The sequence below is a fragment of the Stenella coeruleoalba genome, assembly GCF_951394435.1.
Source record: "Stenella coeruleoalba genome assembly, chromosome: 8".
Classification (NCBI taxonomy): domain Eukaryota; kingdom Metazoa; phylum Chordata; class Mammalia; order Artiodactyla; family Delphinidae; genus Stenella; species Stenella coeruleoalba.
In genome coordinates, this window is record NC_137154.1 from 97,549,350 (window position 1) to 97,572,675 (window position 23,326).

At 41.0% G+C, this 23,326-nt stretch overlaps 1 protein-coding gene across 1 annotated transcript in view; it reads right to left on the reverse strand.

Annotated features, from left to right (window-relative positions):
• Nucleotides 1-202: 202 nt before the first annotated feature.
• LOC307190567 (uncharacterized protein) overlaps nt 203-23,326 on the reverse strand; it is a 394,123-nt gene continuing 370,999 nt past the window's right edge. The window contains exons 7-8 of the mRNA XM_079929808.1: nt 5,673-5,822; nt 203-1,661 (exon numbers count right to left, since the gene is read on the reverse strand). The gene's annotated coding sequence lies outside the window, so the exon portion shown is untranslated. The remainder of the gene's footprint in view (nt 1,662-5,672; nt 5,823-23,326) is intronic.

The following is a 23,326-nucleotide window of genomic DNA, read 5'->3' on the forward strand; positions in this document are numbered from 1 at the left end:
CAATAATAAACATGCGTACACATCGCAGCCAACACGCTATTATCACACAATATATACCTACTTTAACAGAAATCCAGGAGCTGCCACTTTTCTGGTCACCTGATCCCACCTAACAATGAAAACCTCAGAGGTGCACTCAAGCACTTCAGACAAACTTTCTTTTCTTTTGTTTTTGCTTCAGAGAAAAAAAAAGTTCCACCAAATTTCCAGGATGCAAAGGCACGGCTCGCAGCTCCCAAGAGCCTAACCCGTGGATTGAAACGGTAAACATCACAAGTTAGGGTCTCAGGGATTGAGAGGAGCGCACTAAATTGTTCTTTCTTGAGACAAAACAAAGCAAAACAGGAATGACAAGCGATTTCTGTTCGAGGTTCACGACTAAAAGACAACAAACAGGTGGCAGGATATTCCCTCGCTCTCTAAGCTGCCTTCCTTCACAAAATTTGGATTCCACGTAAGTATAGTAGAAACATACAAACGTACGCAGCGTCTGTGGGCGCATATACATACCTGAACATACAATCGCCAGTCTATCAGAGAAAACTCTTTGAAGCTTTGGGCAAAAAGAGTTTACTAAAATGGAAAACAATATGAATAGACTCAGAAATGCCCACGTTTTTCAAACCACGGTCTACAATCAAGATTAAACGTCAAAGCTTTAATTTACAACTAGCACCAATGACGGTAAAGAAAATCCGAGGCATCTCTTCCCCCCTGGGCGAGCATGCCGCATGCAAAACCATCCAAATCAGGTTTCGAGAAGGAGAAGACCAAGCAGTAGGATTTGGAGGCTTGGAAAGTATACATACGAAGAGCGTTTGAAACTCACCCATTGGAAGTGGAGTCGGGCTGCAGCCTCCAGTAGCACCGTCCGGGCCAGGGGGGGAAACGTGAGCTGCAGGGCGCTTGCCTGGGCGAGGTGTTTCAATAGAGGACTGAGAGCTGGGCAGGGAGGGGGAGGCGGGGGCAGGAAGCGATACACCAAATCTAGAGACTGTAACTCTGTAGTTTATGCTTTGACGAGAGAGGGGGTTAAAAAGGGCGATTCGGTGGGAGTGGAGGGAGAGAACGGGGCTGATCAAATTTTGAGAATATTAGGTTAAAAATTCAAAAAAAAAATGTTTTTCGAAGAATGAGAACCCTCCCCAGGGCTGCTTTTCAAAATTTTCTCCTTCTTTCTTTAGCGTGCACTTTGCCAGTCCTGCGAAGGGCCTCCTGTACATCAGCTGCTTGGCTGGAGCCAAGGCCAAATCACCCCGAGCCAGCACCAGGCTGTCACTTGGTCGAGGCGAGTGGGAAGGGGTGGGCGCGAGCCGGGGAGGCGCATCTCCCCCGCCCCACTCCCGCCGCGGATCCTTTGAAGCCGTTTGCCAATATTTCGGAGGAATCCGAAGCACAATTCCCCTCCATCTTCGCAGACAGCTACGGGCTCTGTACCTGATAGATCGTCGCTTCCCCGCGTCTGCCTGGAAGCTGGGCTTTCCTCTGCGGAGATGGCTCCTAGTGCCGCCTCCAAAAATGAAACGAAAGGGAGGGGAAGTGGGTGGGAAGATGACTCTTTAAAAATTTTTTTCTTCCCCTTTTTTTCTTTCCTTCTGTTTCCTTTCCTTTCCTCCTTCTTTTTCTTCTTTTATTCCAGCCTGAGCAAGGTGGATGGATGGCTAGTCAAAGAGAATGACAAAGCAGCCCCTGCAAAGGAAGGCACTGGAGGGGGCCTCGGGCACTTAGGAAAAATGCTAAATATTTTGTATATATTTCCATATGCAACTAAAAACCGTTAAAGTTCCAGGATCTACCCCCCTCTGCCCCCTCCCCCCACCTTACAAAATAGAATCATAGGAGCAAGACAGCTATATTATGTCTCTTTTCCCTCTGTACAGGGTTATTCAACATCCCACCCCCCCTCCACCCCATCTTCAAGACAACTTTTTTTTCTCACCTCTGTAGGTTCTTCGCAGGCACAATCCTCTGTTCAGTTCAGGGTCTCTCCTTTTTCTCTCCCTTCCCTTTTCCTTTTCCTCTCAGAAAAGCTAGTCCGTCATCATCCTACCTAGCTTCTCTCTCTCTCTCTCTCTCTCTCTCAACCTCTCTCCCTTTTTCTTTTACTGTTAAAAACATAATAATAATGGCCCTTTCGACATAGCAGCATGAAGTGGCTGCCTTTGAGAAAGCACATTTAATCTTTACTGGCTCCCCTAGGCTTCAGTGAAGAAGGAGAAGGCAAGAAAAAAAGGGAGAGAGAGGAAAAAAAGATTGTAAGGGAGGCTGCTGACGGACAGCAAGCGTCAGGCACAAATCAGCGACAAGTTGAATTTTCCTAGACCACACTGCCCCCTTTCTTCTCGGTTCTCTCCCTGGGCTCCTGGAAAGCCCGAGTGTCTGGTTACAGGAGGCGATGGGTCTCCTTTTGCCAACCATGGTGCAGATTCCTCGCATGCCTGCTTAAATCTCTGGCAGAGTAAGGAATCAATATCCCCCTCTAATCACCTTTAGCTCTTCTAGGGCTTCTGAGAACCCACTTTGCGCTCCTCACGGCTCCCCCGCCCTGCCAGGCTCCTCCATACAAAGCTTGCCGTCGTCCTGTCATTTCTCACTTCCTTCCATATCTTGGAGGCAAGCCTCTCTTCTAATATCCTCTCGCCCGCTCCTTCTCTCTGCTGTCGTGTGTCTCATCCCTGACTCCCAGCACCGGATGCACTAAGGCTTCTGCCTGACTACTAATGAGACCAAAAATACACCAGCAGGTCAGGGGGAAGGCCAGACACTGTGTTATACAAATACAAAAAAAAAAATCCTCAGCCCCGCTAGATCCAGAGATCAGGTATCACATTTTCTAAAAGGGAAGAAAAAAGGGGGTGGGTGGGGTGGAGTGAAAACGAGAGACCACAGTGCAGATCTCTGCCTAATTGTTCCACATCCCATGGGCATTTAAAACACACACGCATGTGTGAGTGCAGGTGATGTAACTTGGGGAAGCTGGGTGGGTTTTCTTTATGGACAGAAAGTCAACAATGCCCAAAGACTTCTTTGAAATCGGCATTTAGAGGGATAAAAGAGCAGTGATTCAAATCTATATTTAAAGTACGCAGACACTCTATTAAGGCATGTGATGACTACAATGCTAAAAATCTCTTTCTTTTCAATGGCTGGGTTTTACGCATTGACTCTGTTTGCCGTGTGTACTAATTTACCACTTACATTCCCTTGGATTTGGAAATGAACTTATCAGTGACTGTAGCTCATCCCAACCCTTCGCTTCTACTGCAGACATTTTTCCTTATCCCTGAAGCATTTCTCCTCGAACGTCCATCAGTTCTGTGCACACTTCATTGATCAGCCTAAAGTCCCTTGATCATGATAAGTAATCATGCAGATGACAAAAAAAAAAAAAAAAAAGTGGCACAAGAAAAAAAATGAAAGACATTCTGAATTGACCAAGGGAGCATATCCTATCATTTCTGTGGGTACACATCTTAAAAGCTCGGCTACAGGAGGATTTTGTAAAGCAGGTAGCTCTCGAAAATTAGGGTCTCTACCTATCTGTACACACAGTGGGTATACTGCCATCTTCACCCAATTTTCGTGGCTAGAATCATGCAGACAACAGGCAGTGCTGTGTTAACTATAATGCTGGGCTCTGTAAAGAGCAAGGAAGGGAGGGAGGTAGCTGAGGATGCAGGTTTCTTCCAAGTCGATGTTTTTAAAAGGTAGTTTCTTTGTGCTCAACTCAGATATTGTGCTTTGTCTCTGACTGTGAGACCTGCAGAAGCACGGCTGGATGCCAAGGAAAAGGAGAAGAAAAAGCACAAACGAGAAGGAGATGCAGAGAGAAGAACAAGGGAGAGGGAGGAGAGAGGAAAGGAGAACAAATTGAGGCAAAAAGAGAAAGACCTACACTCATGGTGTTGGGTTTCCTTTAATACCTTTTTTTTTCCTCTTTCTCATTATTGGGAAGGAGAAAGAGATGGTTGGCAGGGGTTGGAGACTGGGTTAGAATCTTTTTCAGATTTGGCTAAAAGGGTGTTTGCACTAGACTGATGGAGAAAAAGAAACATGCTAGAATAATCATAAAGGGTGGAGCTGTCAAAAAAAAAATCTTTGACTCACTGGGTGCCTCCCTGTAACGCCAAAATGAATCGTTCCTAAGGAGAATCATCAATTGTCTTAGTGTCCTTGTATATGAAGTCCAGATTATGGGAATCATGGTTGTACTCATCCTCAAGACGGAAAGATAGACGGAGAATGACATTTCCTGAGATTCTCTGAAACCTCTAGATATTTGCAACAATGGTTCGGCATGATTTTCACACACTGAGCTAATCTGTCCCTGTCTGTATTCACTCAGGTTATCAAGATATACAAATATGTAACTTATAAAAATTTTGCTATGAACACATCATTTTCTCTATACAACTCAGCCATGTCTTTGGAGGATACTTATTTCAAGCAGTTAACACCTGACCCCAATTTCTGTGGGTAATTAGTGAGCTAGATAACCACACAAAGTGGGTAATTATTTAGTACCCAAGGGTATGCTAGAAGTGGGTAGTGGTTTTGTTAACAAAAGCACATTTCTAATTATTGTATCTATGATGGGTGTTTCAAAAATACCAGTTACTATATCAAGTGAACCATGATAAATAAGTGAACTATTTTGCTGTTCTTAGCACATATGTGTGTGTGTGTGTGTGTGTACTGTTACGGTTAATAATATTTACTGCTCCTGTATAGGGTGTTGTGAAGATTAATTAGATAACATCTGTAAGACTCTCAGAGATGCAATGTGCTAAGGAACTTCTAAATACAGTATTATTATTGCTCTTACTATGTTGATGAATAATCCCAGGACGGGAGAAGCTGAGGGAGTAGATTTCAACTGGATTGAAAATATGCTGAGATCACAAACGTGATGAGTTTGATTACGGGGAGTGGTCTCCGACCTGACCGAGTGGAACACAGGCGGTAAGAGAAAAGACAGGTAGATGCCATTTCATTTGTTTTATATTTTGGTTTTTTGGCCGGAGGCATGTGGGACCTGAGCTCCCTGACCAGGGCTCGAACCCACACCCCCCTGCATTGGAAGGCGAAGTCTTCACCACTGGACCACCAGGGAAGTCCCTGCCATTTCATTTGGATCGGAGGAGCCAGGCTGGGAGGGGAGGGGCAGAAGGCAGGAGTCAGAGATGGGCCGGGAAGGAAGCTGAATCAGCCGGACCACACCCTCGCTCCAAAGTCTGTCTAGCCGTCCCTTTTGATGAGCAGCAAATAGGCACAAAAATCCCCAAAGAAGACGTCCATGCCAGTCCTGGGACAAATTCATCACAATTACAATCAATCAGCCGGTTATGTAGTATTTATTCTGGAGAAGAACCAGCAGTGCAGATTATTTTCACAAATGCAGATATAGTTCCAAATATTAGAGTGTTGAGAACAGGCACACACAGACCAACTTTAGGTATCTTTAACCCGAGCTACAAACAGCAACGAAGAAGCGCTTTCTAATGCCACTGCTTTTATGAATCATCTGCAGGATAGGATATTATTAATTTCTGCAGAGAAAGGAAGAAGAATAAATGAAGAGGAAAGGAAAAGAAAAAAGAAAAGCCCATTGCTTTCAGGGACCCTAAATCTGGAGAGCAATCAAGCCTTGAAAACAAACAACAAGAACTTACTGCTTCTTCCTCTGTAAACGTCCATCTCCTTGAGCCCGGTGTCTGGCTGAGGCAGGACAGACAAGAGGCCTCTGGGATCCAAATCTTCAAGTAGGCTCACCACATTTTTTCTTTCAAAGCAAGGTTGTCTTGGGGATTAACCCTAGGAGTCTGGGAGATGTGAAGCAGGTTGGGAGGGTGATGGGAAATATGCAAGGATATTGTATTCAGCCCAGTTTACGGTCTCTAGGGAATAGGAAAGGGAAAGGGCCCCATTAGTCGGCCAACAGGTACCACTGCTGAAATCCCTGCTTGGAGGATGGCCTCCAGGACACGTGTTTATGCTGTGATTGGAAGCCAGTGGTGTGATGAGCTCATTTTAAGAGTTTGGGAGCAGAGGGAAAATATCTCCAGAAGCCACCCAAGCCAGGCTTCTGACCTGAAGCCCAGTATTTGTCACCCCCTCCCTGAGCTCAGAACTACAAAGGCCGACTGGCATTCTCCAACCCGCCCAGCTCCTTTCAAACCCACAGACTGTGCCAGACTGGCCCCACCTCCCACTGCAGCAAATTCTGTAGCCCTGCTCCATGCCGCCCTGTAGGGAGCCAGATTTCCACTTTAATTGTCCTACCTGGCCTTCTCCTCTGCCACTGCCCCTGGCTCTTGGTTCCTGGCATGGTTTCAAAGGCCCAATCAACTGCCTCCCCTCCCCCATCATCATTTTAAACACTTCTACTTCTCCCCTCCCCAAATTTTTAGGTCTAAAATCTTTTTATGTCTTAGGGTTTCTTTCATCTCTGGCCACCACCATTTCCTTTCTTTGGCCTCTCTCACTCTCTTGTCGGACTTTTTTTTTTTTTGTCATATTAAAATTCAGTCCTATCTCATGTCTTGGACTGAAAACTCAAACCAGAAGTCGGCTGCTGGCATCTCCCCCAACCCAGTCTTTCCCCAACCACATTAACATAGCCAACAAGCCAACGCATCTGAGGGCACTTCCCAAAAGGTCACCTAAAAAGAGCTGAAGCCAGTAGAGAATAGGGTGTGTGTGTGTGTGTGTTAATTGATCTAACTACATGAATGTAGTGGGAAAGGGTCTGATGGACATGGGTGGGGGAAAGAACAGAGGAAGGGAGTCTGGTATATTTGTGATATTGAGGATAAAAGCAACAGAAGCTAATTATTACGAGAACATAAGGTAAAAATTATAGTTTTCTGTATGTATGCATGTGTGTGCACACAAACACACACACAAATCACTTCCACACATCACAATATCCTAAGACCATGTGATTACCTGCAAGGGTATTTACCATACTGTGAACAGCGACAGGAAGGTGATACCTGGTCCTGTAGCTAAAAGCTGAACATGAAAGCCTTCTGGGATGGCTCTGAGGAGGAAGACAAACCTCTACAAGTCACCTGCCCCCTCCACCCTTGCGTGGGCTGGGAGACTAAAAGAGGTAGCACCTCTCCCTTGCTTCCACCATGATTTTAAGCTTAGTATTGCTCTCTGACCCTCAAAATACTTGTGCTCTTAACCTTACTACTTAGGTACTTTTGCTTTACTGTTGCAATTCTGTGCTCTGTGACCCCTCTAAGCTGTTATTGGGGTTCTTCAATGTGCCAGACACTCACGGATAACTAGTATCTCATTTAATCCTCAAAACAGCCTTGAAAGCCATCACCAGTGTTTTACAGATGCAAAGGGTAAGGTCTGGAATTGCCCCTAGGATTTGAGCCCAGGTCTAACTCCATAAGCATGATCTTTTCCTTTGCATCAGTACACTCTTTTATTGCCTGTCTCAGAGTAGGTGACACTTTCTGCAGGTAACCCTCTCAAACTAGCCTAGTTTCTCCTTCTATGTAGTTTGCATAGCACCCTACACTTTATCTTAGCATTTATTCATTCTTTTTCATTTAGTTCATTTTATTCAATAAATATTTATTGACTTGACTATATGTCAGGCCCTGTGCTGGGCAGTGTGCTTTCCTTAGCTAGAGGAGAGAAGATGCTGTGGTACTGGCACTGCCTAAATACTATGCTATCTCCACCTCCAAACTCGAAGGTGAATGAAGACAGGGGCTGTGACATGGTCACGTTTGTATTCCCAGTATACAGCACCTGGCACACAGCAGGAGCTCGCCAGTTTTTGAATAAACTTCCACACTCACGTAAATGTGATTTTGATTGTAACTTTTGGAGAGGGGGGATTCATGTCTGAATAACCCTGGGAATAATGCTTAGTAAAATGCTACAGAAAAGTAGCGTTTAATAAATGGTGAATTGCAGCCTTATTGTCCATGACGATACTCTGGCAGAGGTCCCACTTATATTCATGTTTGTGTTTTCGGAAAAGAGCAAATTGGTCTGTTTCATCTATTCTACAAGTTCCAAAGGTGTGCTGTTGGAAGCCAGATGTACTTTGTCTGAAATCTCACTGCTCTGGGGATTAGGAGGTACCATCAACTGATAAAGCATCCAGGATGACATGGTCATAAAGGACTCTTCTGAGCTACGTGCAGAGAGACATCTCTTACACTTCAGAGGGTGTGGGTAAGTCTAGATGTGAGACTGGCAACCCAGTTCAGATGCCCTCATTTCAGAAAAAGAGGTTGAGAAGCTCGAAGTGGTTCATGACCATTGGACCTAAAGGCTCCAGGGTTTTTCATAATGTGTCTTCTGACAAAAAGATTCGATAATTCCTTCTTTTGCCTAAGGAAAGAATATTTAAGTATGTATAAGTGGTATCCCAGGCAGGCTAGCTTCTCTGCTGGTCTTCATCTGTGCGGAATCCCTGTCTCTGAATAGAGGGCAAGGGGAATAGGATGGCGTTCAATCTGTCCTTCGACAGGCGTCCATGCATGTTCAGGGTTTAGGCACCACTGATTCAGTTACAATCTTCACTAGGCTGGGGTCATTTCCATGATATTAACCCAGAACACAGTTTCTAAAGATGCATCCTTGGGGGCCTGAGGCACCTCTCACGGGAGAGCTGGATGGAGTTTGTCTACTCCAGCCCATAAACTCTAAATGTGCTTTAGATGTGAACTATCTAACTTCTGTTGGCAAGAGTCCCTCGTCAATTGACAAAAACACTCCTTACTGTTCCTCCTAGGAAGGTGAGGAAGAGGAAGCTTAGTTATGCACTGTTTGGTTAGCAATGCCCTTTTCCTAAAGCAATGACACTTTGGACTGGTAGGGAGCAGTATCTGGTACAGGCAATCTGTAGTTCACAAAAGGAGTCATCTGGCAGATTTTATACCTTAAACCCACACCAGCTCCAAGGGTCTCAGACCGAGTAATGTCAAGCTAAAGAGTTGGATTTGGGCTCAGTGAAAAAAAAATTTTGTTTTGCTTTCCTTTAGCCTTTTAGGATATTAGGGGAAATCAATGGTGAGATAATCCTTCAGTATATATATTTACCAACATTGTTTGATATAAATATATAAAATAATTCTCTTGTCTCCTTATGCCTCATCAGGTGAGTTTCAGAGGACTTTTCCAGGTTTCTAGCTTAACTCCACAGAAGGGAGTTTATCCGATGGACCCACGTGGTTTGTGAAGTTCTCTGAAAGGTAAGCTACTGTCCATTGCCTTGTGGCCCGACTCTCCCAATTTGTAGGAAGTACGTTTCAATAGCCTTTAGGGTCTAGAAAAATAGAAGAGAAAATCTTTCATTCCTGTTAATAGTGGGTAAACTGAGAAAGAGAGAGAGGGAGAGGATCAAGACCCTTCTAAAAGGTGAGATCCCTATTACCTGTACAGTAAGAGAATCGAACCCAACATTATAAAGATCATTATTCTTGGCTTCTGTGTGTCATCTAAGAGCCAAGTTCTATTTTGGTCTAGGCTTCCTGCTATTCAGTCATTAGGTTTAGGCTGGCAAGAAAAGAGGCATATTTCCACACGCTGAGACTTTGGAAGATTGAGATGGCTAGGCTGAGAGTCTAGAGATGATATGCCACCAAGGATACAGGCTAGGGACTTGGTCTTGAGTTTGTATAGTTTTTGAAACTGCTACAAAGCCTGGAGGTTGTGAGGGAAAGGAGAGAGGTGGGGGAACGGTAAAGCTTTGGAAGTCAAGAGTTCTTATCTCACATTCGGTCCTAAGGATGCCATGGTTCTTAGAGGCATCTTTGCTGACCAAAGTCATGCTCTTTAGAAGACGGGGCCCCTTTTATTGTGTTCTGGATCTCTCAGCACTTTCCAGTATACTATTTTGTACTATACAGTACTTTCTCCCTATAAAGGAGAGAGGTATCTATCCAGGGCAATGACCCATCATCAGGAAGAGATTGAACTACGATTCAGATTTCAAGGTTTCCAGTCAAGCTCCTAATACTGCCCCTCACCTTTCCATTAATAGTCATAAAGTTAAGACACACTCCTTCTTCACGTTCAGACTTTTCGGATCTTTTAAAGCTGTTTAAGTTCTAAAGATTTAGGACGAGGAGAGGGGGAAGCAAATATCCTCATGTCATTATTCCCCTTTCATAGTTGGGAACCAAGGCCATTCGTGGCTCAGTACATTTCCCCAAGAAGGTGCTCAGAGCACCAAGAATAGAATCTAGGTCTCTCAACCCAGCTGTTGAGAATGAACCACCGCAAGTTCAGTCAGAGTGAGTTTGTGTAAATCCAAGGTATCGTTAAGAATTATCATGCCCTGTGCACCTTGGTTTCCCCCATTATTAACTACCGACAGCGCAGTCAGGAAGGGCTTCCAAAAGATACGATTATGTCTACTTGAGCATTTGTAAAATAGATGAGTTTCAAAAGCACTGAGCGTGCAGAATTAGTAAAACTAAAAGAATACAGAAACACTTTGAAACACGTTTTGGGGACTGAGGGGCAGCGGCAGTATCAGAATTCCTGCTGAGATGAAAACAGAGAGCGATGAATAGGGAGTGCTCTGGGAAGAAGCCGAGGAATAATTTAGGGGTGGAAACTGCTACCTCAGAGATTTTCAACTTGGCACGTCCAACACTTCTCAAGGAGTCTCTCCATGCTACAACGAGCAATGACATGAGGACCACAGAAAACTAAGTCAGAGGGAGCCGGCTCGCCTTCTGCGGTCTGATGCTTCGCCCTCCAGGAATGTTGGATGGTGCCTCCAATGCAGGCTGGCCCAGAGCAAACCAACTACAATTTGAGGCCAACCTGCATTCCCAAACTAGGGGAGGTTGAGTAGATTCTTTCGGCCTTCCTAGGTCTTTAAAGATTCACTGTGATATTTTGACTATCTACCCCAAGACTGCTGGACTGTTCAGTTTATAGGCCTTGGGGTCTACATGCCCGCCTCTGCAAGGGATTTACCTGCACATGTGCTGAGTTTGTTTCTACTGTGCTTAGAACTCTGCCTGCCATGTAATTGGTGCTTTACAAATTACCGCTCATTCTGTACGTTTCTGGGAATTTAATATAGTCTAGGGCCATAACGTCATGTAACACAGACCTATCAACTAGTGATACAGAGACAAGCAACCTCTAGTTGATGATTTTCCTCTCCTGCCATGAGCTTAGTGACTCAGAATCCATACCTTAAAATGTATGGAAAAGAGAAAAACGTTCTAAGGTAAGGAAGGAGAAAAAGAATTTCAAAAATTAAACAAAAAATCTGGCTGGTGTTTAGATTCTATTTAAAATGTTAATAATGCTTTGGGTGTTTCTCGGAAACATCTAGGTATCTAGTTGTCAATGTCTTTTTAAAAGCAAAGTAAACAGAGAAAACAGATCAGAAAACTAAAGTAGGGGAGGACATACTTGGTGAACAGTATCTTCCCTCCAACCATATACCATCTCTCCCTCTCTCTCTCTCTCTCTCTCTCTCTCTCTCTCTCTCTATCTATATATATATATATAAAATCTCGGAGCCCTGATGACTATTTTTGACTGCGCAGTAAGAAATGATTGAAGGATCAGGAAATAGGAAACAGCTCTGTTCAGACAATTCACAGAGAACAAGCAAGGTAAGACCTGAGTGGACCTGAAGGTGGGGGAAAAATCCCACATATTCCTCCTCTTCTATTGAAAACAAGGGAGAGATTAGTCTGGAAAATACCACTGCAGAGAATGAACTTTTCTGTGCTGATGAGAAAGGAGAATTAACACCCCGTCTGCTGTCTTCCTTGCCTCCTTTGGATGACTTCAGTCTCTCTTTCCCCAGTGGCCCCCAGCACTGTGAGAAGATCTTACTCAGGACCTGTTGCACTGTGATTGTGGTGCATACTGTGTGTATCTATCCCACTGCACCATGACTGTCACAAGGCAAACTCTCAGTAAGTGCTGAATATAAAATGAGGAAAGTCAACTAGAAGATAAAATTTAAGAACTATAGGATAAAGTGCACACGCAACCACGTCCATAATAAACACGGAAAGGCGGGAGTTCAATTGGATCCAGTTTCTGGGCTGGGTCTTATGGGACAAGAAGGGGCAAAGAAGAGGCTCTGGCAACCATGAATCCTCCATCCTCCGTGAGGATATTAAAGCCCTGCTGGCCAAGATGTGCACACAGAGTTGGAATCTGGCCCTGGGGAAAATCAAAGACTTACACACCCTTGTCTGGTCTGCTTTCTTGAACTTCAGGTTCTATTTCTGGTTATAGTGGTCCTGAGACAGTTGAACCAATGGAAAGAATATAGAATTGCAAGTTAAAGACACATGAGTCCTCTGCTTACCTTTGTCACAGTCACCTCGGACAAGACATTTCACCTCTCAGATCATTAGCTCCCACAACTATACAATGAGAGGACTGGATTCGATGAATTCTGAAGTTCCCTCCAGGGAAATTCTAGAATTGCCTAGTCCCTCTCGCTGTCTAGATTCTATTACCTTACAAGAATATTGTCTTAATGGTTACGATATACATGGGATTTGGATTTAGAAAAGAAAGGGAATATCTTAGCTGATGTTAAAAACAATTTAAAGTCTGAATATACAAAACAAGAGAAGAAAAATGTTAAGAGTCTCAGTATGGGGGGATTCACCATACTAGACTGGGTCGAGAGAAGGGGATGCCCATTGACTTGTCTCCAAAATCTCCTGATCATTGAGTGGAACAAAGAAATTTTGACAAGATTCTTGGGCAATAAGAAAGCATGTTGTTGGAAAGGGGCAAGAATCAGTATCCATTCCATTTCATAGTCAAAGAAACTGAAGTTCAGAAAGGATGGATAACTCACTCAGGATCACACTGTGAAGGGGAAGTCACACCTGACTCCCAGGTATCCTGTCTCCATCCAATTATGTTGTCCATGAAGAAACCACCACTGCTTCCGATAAAACATGAGAACATGGCACCCCAGCCCAGCAGAACTGTCTCCTGGCCGCCTCGACTTTCATGCTAAAATCACACCTGCTAAAAATTCCTGTAATGTGGTCACTACAGAAAGTGACCACACAAGTGATACAGATACTCTTCAGAAGATTTCTTGTGGTCACAGACACTTCCACTGGCCTGGGGTTAGGAAATTTGGTTTACATTCCTTTTTCTCTCATTTTAGGATCTTGTAACCAATGCCTTCCTTAGGAGTCAAAAGACTTATAAGAGAAACTTATAAAGTGTAAAATGACCCAAATCAATGTATATAAAACATTGTGAGAAGAATTTTTTGTCTGGTATTATTATTTATCTAAAGAAACTACCCTTATCTACTTTTTAAATGTGTGTGTATATATACATATACACACAGACACACATATATTTTAAATGTGTGCATATATACTTACACATTTTAAATATATATTAAAATATATATGATAGTATTAACACACACAATACACCATTCTTATAGAATTATGTATCTATGTATGTATATATGTGTGTATATGTACATGTGTATATATACCTATATACATACTTACATATACATATATACATATTTATGTGTGTGTATATATATATATATATTTTTTTTTTTTTTTTTTTTCAGTCTAGCTTGGAAATCTGTTTCAAAATCAACTCCTGCTCTCCTTGGACTTGATATATAGCCAAGCAAGCCATTCTCAATTAACACACCTCCCTCCTGGAAAAGTCACAGAATAACTTTATTGATTTTCCTTTACCCTTCTCCACATTTCTCTGCTGAAATGTTGTCTTAACTCTTAAATGTAAAAGGAAAAGGAAAAGAAAATTAAAATAAAGAGATTTGTTTCTTTAGGACCATCTTTATCTTCTTATATTCTTATCTTCTAAAAAAATTTTTTTTTAAAGAACAGGCTACTTGTGTGCGGTATCTATGTAATAAAGACAAGTCAGGATGATATATTTCCCAAGGTTTTTAGGCAACAGATTTCTTTACACTGAAACCTGTGTTTTACACACAATGCTGGACTCAGTTCTACATAAACCTCTTCTTCTCCTCATTCTCTTATGACTTGGCCAGCCATCTTTGAAAACTGCCAAGACTTTCTGGCAAACAGTCCCTCCAACGTTTCAAAGAGCATGCCCAATACATCAGAATATAGGGGATGTTTACTTCTCCTCATCATGTTCTACCGCAAAAGATCCCAACAAGATTAAGTTTTGTAAGTGTAGAAAATTCTTTACTTATAAAGGTTTTAGGATCGTTGATGCAATTTAGAAGTTTCCCTGATGCAGTTTTAGAAATGTAAAGAGGAGTTCCTCCAGGCAGAGTCTTTTGGCCTCGATCTTTCAAGATTACTGGGGAAGGATAATCCAGAGCCTGCCTCTTATTCTCCTTTCAGCTTCTGAGCTGGCCTGTGCCCTGGATTCTGACTGTGGGACAGGGGTCGGGTAAAGGTAGTAGAAAGAAACAGAGAAGGGGGACACTGGGGGGCTTCAATTAAAAGCTCTGAAAACACCTTTTCCATTTTCTTCTTTTTTTCCCCTCAGAGTTAGTTCTACTTACTCTAATGGCTGAGTTCATAAGAGACTAGCCAAATTTTTCTTTCTTTCCATTCTTTTTCAGCATCCACAGCTTTTCCATGAAAGTGAAAGAAAGAGCTGACTTATTTACAACACAATCACAATCTGATTCTTCACTTTAAGTGAATAAAGATACCTAGTGAAATAAGTGGATTGTGACACAAATGAACCTATCTAGGAAACAGAGGCAGACTCACAGGCACAGGGAACAGACTTGTTGGTTGCCAAGGGGGAGGGGGTTGGGGAAGAGATGGACAGGGAGTTTGGGGTTAGCAGATGCAAACTGTTACACGCAGGATGGATAAACAACAAGGTCCTTACTGTATGGCACAGGGAACTATATTCAATATGCTGAGATAAACCATAATGGAAAAGAACATAAAAAAGAATATAAATATATGTATAACTGAATCACTTTGCTGTATAGCAGAAATTAACACAGCATTGTAAATCAACTATACTTCAATAATTTTTTTTTTAATTGAAAGTTTATGAGAACAAACCGTCACTCAGAAACATAAGTACAGAAAGAAGATGAAAGCCTGGGACTAAAAAAAGTTAAAATGACAGCAAGGCTGAGTGAACAATTTAGTAGAGCGATTATTAACAATATGACAAATATCTACTTCCAATGTACAAATGAAATACACTCAAAACCACAAAAGGACAGTGATGCTGCCCTGAGTTTTAATCACACGGCCTTTTTTTTTTTTTTTTGAGCAAAATGCTTTTATTTTCCATGAATTTGCAAGCTTAAGTTTTAATTAAATGCCATTTTACTTTTGACTAACCAGTTTATCTTCTTTTCATTTTCTCGTTGCTCTGCACAGTTTGAATTAAAGACAGTAATTTGGAAGTGTTATGGGTAAAAGTGGGTAGAAAAGCATGCTGAGAATTGGGTTATCTTGTTGAAATCAAGTTCACCTCTGTGTCGTGCAGGATGAAGGATGGGGAAATGTGTCCTAACATCTTGCTGTATCTGTCCCGACTCATTCCTTTCATAGGGCCTCAGCAGGGGAATTACATAGCAATGCAACTTGCATCCTGGTTTAATAGGAAAGTCTCTGCAGGACGTTTCTAAGAACAGCGCCCCTCATGGCAAAGGAGCCAAGATTGAACATTGTAAGAGGAAACGCTGTTTCCTTAGGCGATATATTATAGGTTCTTTGTTGAAACTGGCAACAGTACTCCAGCTGCAGGCAAGAGGGTCCCTTCTGTCTCTGGATAAAGAGAACTGCAGAAGTTGGTCCTGTCCAGGCAGTGAAGAGTGCATGTTCAGTTTCTAGGATCTAATAAATAGGAAGGTCTTTCTTGGGCTTCGGCAGCACCCAGATAGAACACAACAAAACCACCACAATTTGAAGCTACCATGTAAGAAAGTTCAGAACTTCACATCCATCCATCCATCCATCTATCCATCCATTTCTTTCATTTATTCAGCAAGATTTTAGAAAACACTCTCCCCTATGGACTGTGCTTTGCCTAAGCATAGTGTTAGGTGGGACGGAAAAAGTGGTTACATTCTGCCCTTCTTTTCTTCCCAGCTCCTACTCTGCCTATATTTCCCTTGATTTCAACTGCCTACTCAAAAATCTCAACTGAAAACAGCTTCCAAGGGGTCACGTTTTTATGTCATTTTCTTCTTTCTTACCTCCATGTGGAATATCATGATTCAGGTTTTCATGAAAAACATTATTAATTCTAAGTCTCAACAACATACTCTCCTCAACAAATTTGAAGCTCAGACCACAAAGAAGCCATTATCTACTCCTTAAAACAAGAAAGATACCCATGTTGATCTCTGACATTTAAAAGGCAGGGATGCTTTTTAGATTCTTTTTTCTCCTAATGTGAACAGCTCCGAGAGATTTGCTACACTTTTTAGTCAGAAAAAACCTAGAGCTGTGGGTGCCTAAGGGAGTTATTCCAACCAAGACTAGAATTTCAAGAGAGAGAATTGATCCAGCTCCTTTGTCTGGTGCTTATAATACACGAAAGCATCACCCTCACCATGGCAGACCACAGGGAATGATCAGTGTGAATTGCTAAGTTGTCACCTCAATGATGCGCTGCAAACAGTTTCCCTAGAGAAGCAGCAAGTTCCTGACCACAGTATCGTATGCAAATAAATAAACAAATGCTATTATTGTTATTTTTTATTCTTTTCACATTGGGAAGACCTCAGAAACATCCTGTTTCAATTGACAGGCTGAAATCACAGAAAAACTCCTTCCCGTCCCAGTTCTTTGGCTAAGATGTATTGGTAAAATGGTGCATTATTCATTTTTCTACTTGGGAAGAGCTGCGTTATCATAGGCAATCCAGATCTAGGTGACTTACAGAGTACTGTTGTGTTGAGAGAGAAAATAGACTGAAGATAGAAACATCTCAGTTGGCAGCAGCAGAGACGCTATACGATTGGATCTGGTGTTTGACCTATCTTCTACCAAGGCATAAGGAGAAGGACTGCATTGCACAAAATAGCCCACAGATCTTTCTAAACAGAACCAATATGAAACATCCATAAAGGTAAGATCAGCTGTCAGGAAAGATCCTCTTCCTTCACATCAAGTCATGGAAATTGTTTGAGTTATCATGGTCTTGGCCTCTTAATTTCCCTTATGCTAATGGGTAGGGACTCAGGAACCAAGGATGCCTCCAATTAGCCAGAATGGTGGTAACTGATATCATCAAAAGAACGACAGGGTTGTAGAAAACAGGCTGATGAAGAGTAGTGGGAAGACCACAGGGAGTTATGCAGCATACTTTGAGATAAGTCTCTTTTGGATCTTCTATGCTTCTTCTGTCTATTTCATGCTATAGGTGGAACATGTACCCAGGGAATATTTTGTAGTTTTCCTAAACTTACAATGATTCCAATGCTCATTTAGGGGGACCACAGAATATTCTACTCTAGCAAAGTTTAAAGGGAACTTGGGAAAATCCATCAAGTGTCTTGCTGAAAACCAAATGGGCAAAAGTACGATTGAAACCAAGAACATGGATGATGGGATCATTCAGACTTGGGTCTGAAACCCAGATCTGCCACTTAATAACCTTGTGGGCCTGGGCAAAGTACTTAACTTTTCTGAACTTCAGATTCCTGATGTGTAAAATGAGGATGATAACATCTTCTATCCCTAATTATTTTAAGGTTAAATGAGATAAGGAATATAAACTGTTGATCACAATGTCTGGCACATAGTAAGTGCTCAAAAACGTTAGTTCCTTTATTTCTCTTCCTTTATTAATGCGAGCTTTCCAAGTTTCCATTTAACCTCTCTTCTCTGAGTTCACAGAATACTGATTTTTCTATACTGTGCAGCGTCTATTCAATTTAATAGTTTAAAAAATTATTCTAAATGTAAGACATAGAAGGAATATGAACATTGAATAATACTTGCCACTTTTGCAAAAGATGCTCATTGTCTACTAGGGAAATTAGACACATGCTTGTGTAACTATAAATTAGACAACAACAGATGGAATAATTTGATAACTGAAATTGGGATGGAGGGTCATCTATTATGTGCCAAGCACCATAAAAGGTGGCAAAGACTCAAAGATATATAGGATGCAATCATCGAACTTCAGGGCTCTTAATTTAGTATAGGAAGAGATATATGAACAGACCACCTCAAAGGAAGGTGGAGAGGACAAATGATACTAGATAAAGTCGTGGCACAAAGGATGAGAAATCACTTCTGTTGGAGGTATCAGGGAAGGTTTCACAGAAGAGAAAATATCTAGGTTAGATAAATAAAAGTAAGTAGGTTAGAACGTAAATAAAATTGAAAAATTCACTGAAAAATACAACTTACCAAAACTGACACAGGTGAAACAGAAAATCTCAATAGCCTTATATCTATTACAGCAATTAAATTCACTATGTAAACCTCTCCATAGAGAAAATGCCAGACCCAAATGGTATCACTGGTGATTTCTATCAAATATTCAAGTAAGAAATAAAATTAATCTTAGAAAATTCTTCCAGAAAATAGAGAAAAAGAGAACACTTCCAAATTGAATTTTTACCAAAATTGGATAAATAAATTACAAGGCAATTACAGACCAAAATCCTTCATGAACATAGATTGAACATAGATGTAAAAATCCTCAATAAAATTTTAATAAAACAAATCTAACAACATAAGAATACATCAGTACCATTAAAATTTATTCCAGGAATGTAATATTGGTTTTATTGATACATTTAAAATTCAATCAATGTAATTCACCATAGTAATAGGATAAATGGAGAAAAGCATATTATTATTTCAATAGGTACAGAAAAATCATTTGACAAAATTCAACACCCATTCATGACAAAAAAAAAAAGAAAAATCTTTCAGCATATTAGGAATAGAAATAAATTTTCTCAATCCGATGAGGGGCATTCTATAAAAAACCTACTGTCAGCGTCATCCTTGATAGTTAATTATAAAATTATTTTCCCCTAAGATTGGGAACAAGGTAAAGATGCCTGTGCTTACCACTTCTCGTCAGCATTTCACTGGACATCCTAGCAATTTATAATAAAGCAAGAAAAATAAAAGGCATAGATAGAAAAAGAAGTAAAATTGCCTCTATTTTAAGGGGCATGCTTGTTGATGTAAAAAATCCTAAAGGCATCTACATAGCAATGACCAGAACTAATAGCTGCATTTAGTAAAATCACTAGATACAAGATTAACACATACAAGTTGATTATATTTTTATACACTAGCAACAAATCATTGGAAAAGAAATTTTAAAAATCCATTTATAAGAGCAGTATAAAACATAAACTACTCAGGAATAAATTTTCAAAAATATGTGTGTAGTGAGTTGGATTGTGGCTCCTAAAAGATATGCCCACCTGGAACTTCAGAATGTAGTCTTTTCGGGGGGAAAAGCGTCTTTGCAGTTGTAAGTAAGGTAAAAATATTGAGATGAGATCACCCTGGATGAGGGTGGTCCCTAAATCCAACAACAGTATCCTTGTAAGAGATAGAAAAGGAGAAGACACTGAGACATAGAAGGAGAACACCAGGAGAAACAGAGGCAAGAAACTGGCCAAGGAATGCCGAGGATGTCTGGCAGACACCAGAAGCTAGGTATGGAATGGTTTCTCCCTCAGAGTGTCCAGAAAGAACCAACCTGCCAATCCCTTGATTTTGGACTTTTGGCCTCCTGAACAGTGACAATAAATTTGTTATTTTCAGTCAAGCAGTTAGTGATCATTTATAACAGTAGCTCTGGGAAACTAATACAATGTGTAAGAGCTTACAGTGAAAATGGCAAAATACTGCTGGGAGAAGTTAAAGACCTAAAGAAGTGCAGAGACATACCAGGTTCATAGACTGGAAGATGCCAATATCATTAACGTGTCAATTCTATGCAAACCTAGCTAGAGATTCAAAGTAATCTCAGCAAGTCACCCCCCCCTTTTTTTCCTGCAAAAATTGACAAGTTTATCCCAAAATTAATATCAAAACACAAAGTTTCCAGAATTTTCAAAGTAATTTTTAAAGAACAGAGGTTTTAAACTACTTTATTTCAAGATTTACTATAGAGGTATAATAATAAAGACAGTGTGGTACTGGAGGACAGAATAGACCTACAAACCAATGGAACAGAATAGAATCCAAAATAGATCTACACTTTATATGGTCAACTGGTTTTCTGACAAAAGTGCCAAGGCAACTCAACGGAGGGGGTGGAGTCATTTCAACAAATGACGCTAGAACAAGTTAACTGCCTAGAAAAGAAAGAACATTGACCCTTATTTCATAACACATATAAAAATTATCTCACAGTAAACAATAGACTTGAATATAAAAGCTAAAACTATTCATCTTTTAGAAGAAAATATAGGAGAAACTCTGAAACTTTGGGGGTAGGCAAAGATAAGAAAGAAAACACTTTCAAACTGAATTTTTACTAAAATTGGATAAATGACAAGGCAATTACAGACCAATACCTTTCATGAACATAGACTGAACACAGATGTAAAAATCCTTAATAAAATTTTAATAAATCAAATCTAACAACATTAAAAAACCCACATCATTACCAATTAGAATTTATTCCAGGAATAAAAGAACTGTAAGAGAAAAAATTCAATAAATTGGACTTGATCAAAACGTAAATCTTTTGCTCTTTAAAAGACACGATTAACAAAATGAAAATACACACAATAAATGGAGAGAAAATATTTGCCATGCCTATAATATGACAGATTGGTATCTAGTTTGTATATATAAGGACCTCTTATAACCGAATAATAATGATAACCTAATAAAAGAGATAAAAATTTAAACAAACTCTTCATAAAAGAAGATATACAAATAAGGACATGAAAAGATGTTCAAAGTCCTTAGTCATCAGGGAAATGCAAGTTAAAATCACAAGGAGATACCGAACCACTACATGCTCATTAGAACAGCTACCTAAGGTAGGCTACAAGGATGTACTGTACAACACAGGGAATACAGCCACTATTTTGTAATAACTGTAAATGGAGTGTAACCTTTAAAATTGTATAAAAATAAAAATTAAAGACTGACAATAACAAGTTGTGACAAGAATATTGAGAAACTGGAACTCACACATGCTCTTAGTGGGAATGTAAAATGGTAAGCCACGGAAGACAACTGGCAGTTAAATATATATCTACCATACGACCCAGCAATTCTACTGGGAAATAAAAACATACGTCCACACCAAAACTTACACACAAATGTTCAGAGCAGCCCCAAACTGGAAATAACCCAAATGTCTATCAACCGGAGAATGAATAAACAAATTGTGATATATCCACACTACCATAAACTACTACTCAGTAGTAAAAAGGAACAAACTACTTACACATGCAACATGGGTGAGTCTCAAAATCTTTATCCTGAATGAAAGAAACCAACACAAAAGAGTACATACTGTATGATTCTATTTATATAAAGCTGCAGAAAATACAAACTAATCTATAGAGACCCAAAGCAGATCAGTGCTTGCCTAGGGCCAGGGCCAGAAGGAGAGATGGATTGCCAAGGGGCACAAGGAAACTTTTGGAGATAATGAAGATGTTCTGTAACTTGATTGTCGTGGCTATTTTATGGATGTAAGCCTGTAGAGACTCATCGATTATATATTTTAAATGGATGCTCTCTGTTGCACATAAACTAAGTAAATTTGCTAAACATAAAGATGGGGACTGTCAAGAGAAGCCCATGAACAAAGGCACAGAACTGTGAATGCCTGTATATCTTAATATCTGAGAATAGCTTTCAAATTCCCTCCAAGTAACAACCCTGTCTTTTATTATGTATACAGTCCTCTCAGTGTCCCGAAAAAAGCAGGGCAATGGTGTTTCTGAATTGCATGGAATCTGTTCACTATACCCACAGGTAGCTGTCTAAGAGTGCCAGATCTACTACTATTGGAGGACTGAGCACAAATCCCAACCCTTTCTTTATCCTGCTGAGACCTGCAGGAAGTCATTTTACCTCTCAGAGCCTAATCTTCAGACTGAAGCTGAGGGACTTCCCTGGTGGTCCAGTGGTAAAGAATCTGCCTTCCAATGCAGGGGACACGGGTTCGATCCCTGGTTGGGGAACTAAGATTGCACATGCTGCGGGGCAACTAAGCCCGTGTGCCTCAACTACAGAGCCCACGTGCTCTGGAGCCTGCACGCCACAACCAGAGAAGAGAAAATCTGCATACCACAGCTAGATAGAAGCCCGAGCACCACAACAAACAGCCCACGCGCTGCAACGAAAGATCCCACATGCCTCAATGAAGATCCCGTGTGCTGCAACTAAGACCCGATGCAGCCAAAAATAAAGTAATAATAATAAATCTTTAAAAAAAACAAAAACAAAAATGAAGCTGATAATACCCCCATAATACAGTTGTCCTAAGGGTTAAAATAATGCATATAAAAGTACTTAGTAATATTTAAGTAGATGGTACATGTCCATGACAAATAGTAGTGCTTTTAAACATATTTGCTGATTGGCATGTCAGTTGTCATCTAGCTATTCATATACTCAAATCTCTTATTATCTGCCTAAGTGTTATCCGTATCAAATGATTTTCTTAATCAGAGACACACTTTTCAATCACTTCGGTCAATGAGGTGTTCTAGAATTGAGAGTTGATTTTAATATTAGGTTGGGCAGAATACAATTACCAAGGTAAATTTGTCCCCACAAAAATCATATAAAGCATTCCAAAGTTGGAGTGACCTGGGGATTATCCATTGTTTCTAGATTACCTACATCACTGCTCTCTATTGGTGCAGTCAGTGGAGAGTAGACTAAACAAAGATAAACCAACCAAAAAACAAATGGTCAGTATATGTGGTTCCAGTGTGAAGATTTCAAGGAGAAAGGGGAATAATGGGTACAGCAAGGGCACTGACTACAGAAAGTCAAGGCAGGAGGAGACTGCTTAATGCAGCTGCTAAGAAGATGAAATGCACGTTTAGGAAAATTTCTAGGAGATCGTTTTTAAGAAGTTACCAGGGCTTCCCTGGTGGCGCAGTGGTTGAGAGTCTGCCTGCCGATGCAGGGGTCACGGGTTCGTGCCACGGTCTGGGAAGATCCCACATGCCGCGGAGCGGCTGGGCCCGTGAGCCATGGCCGCTGAGCCTGCCCGTCCGGAGCCTGTGCTCCGCAACGGGAGAGGCCTCAACAGTGAGAGGCCCGTGTACCGCAAAAAAAAAAAAAAAAAAAAAAAAAAGTTACCAGACACATTTAGTAAATTGAACACAGGCACCCCTTCTCCCAGAAATAAAATGGATAAT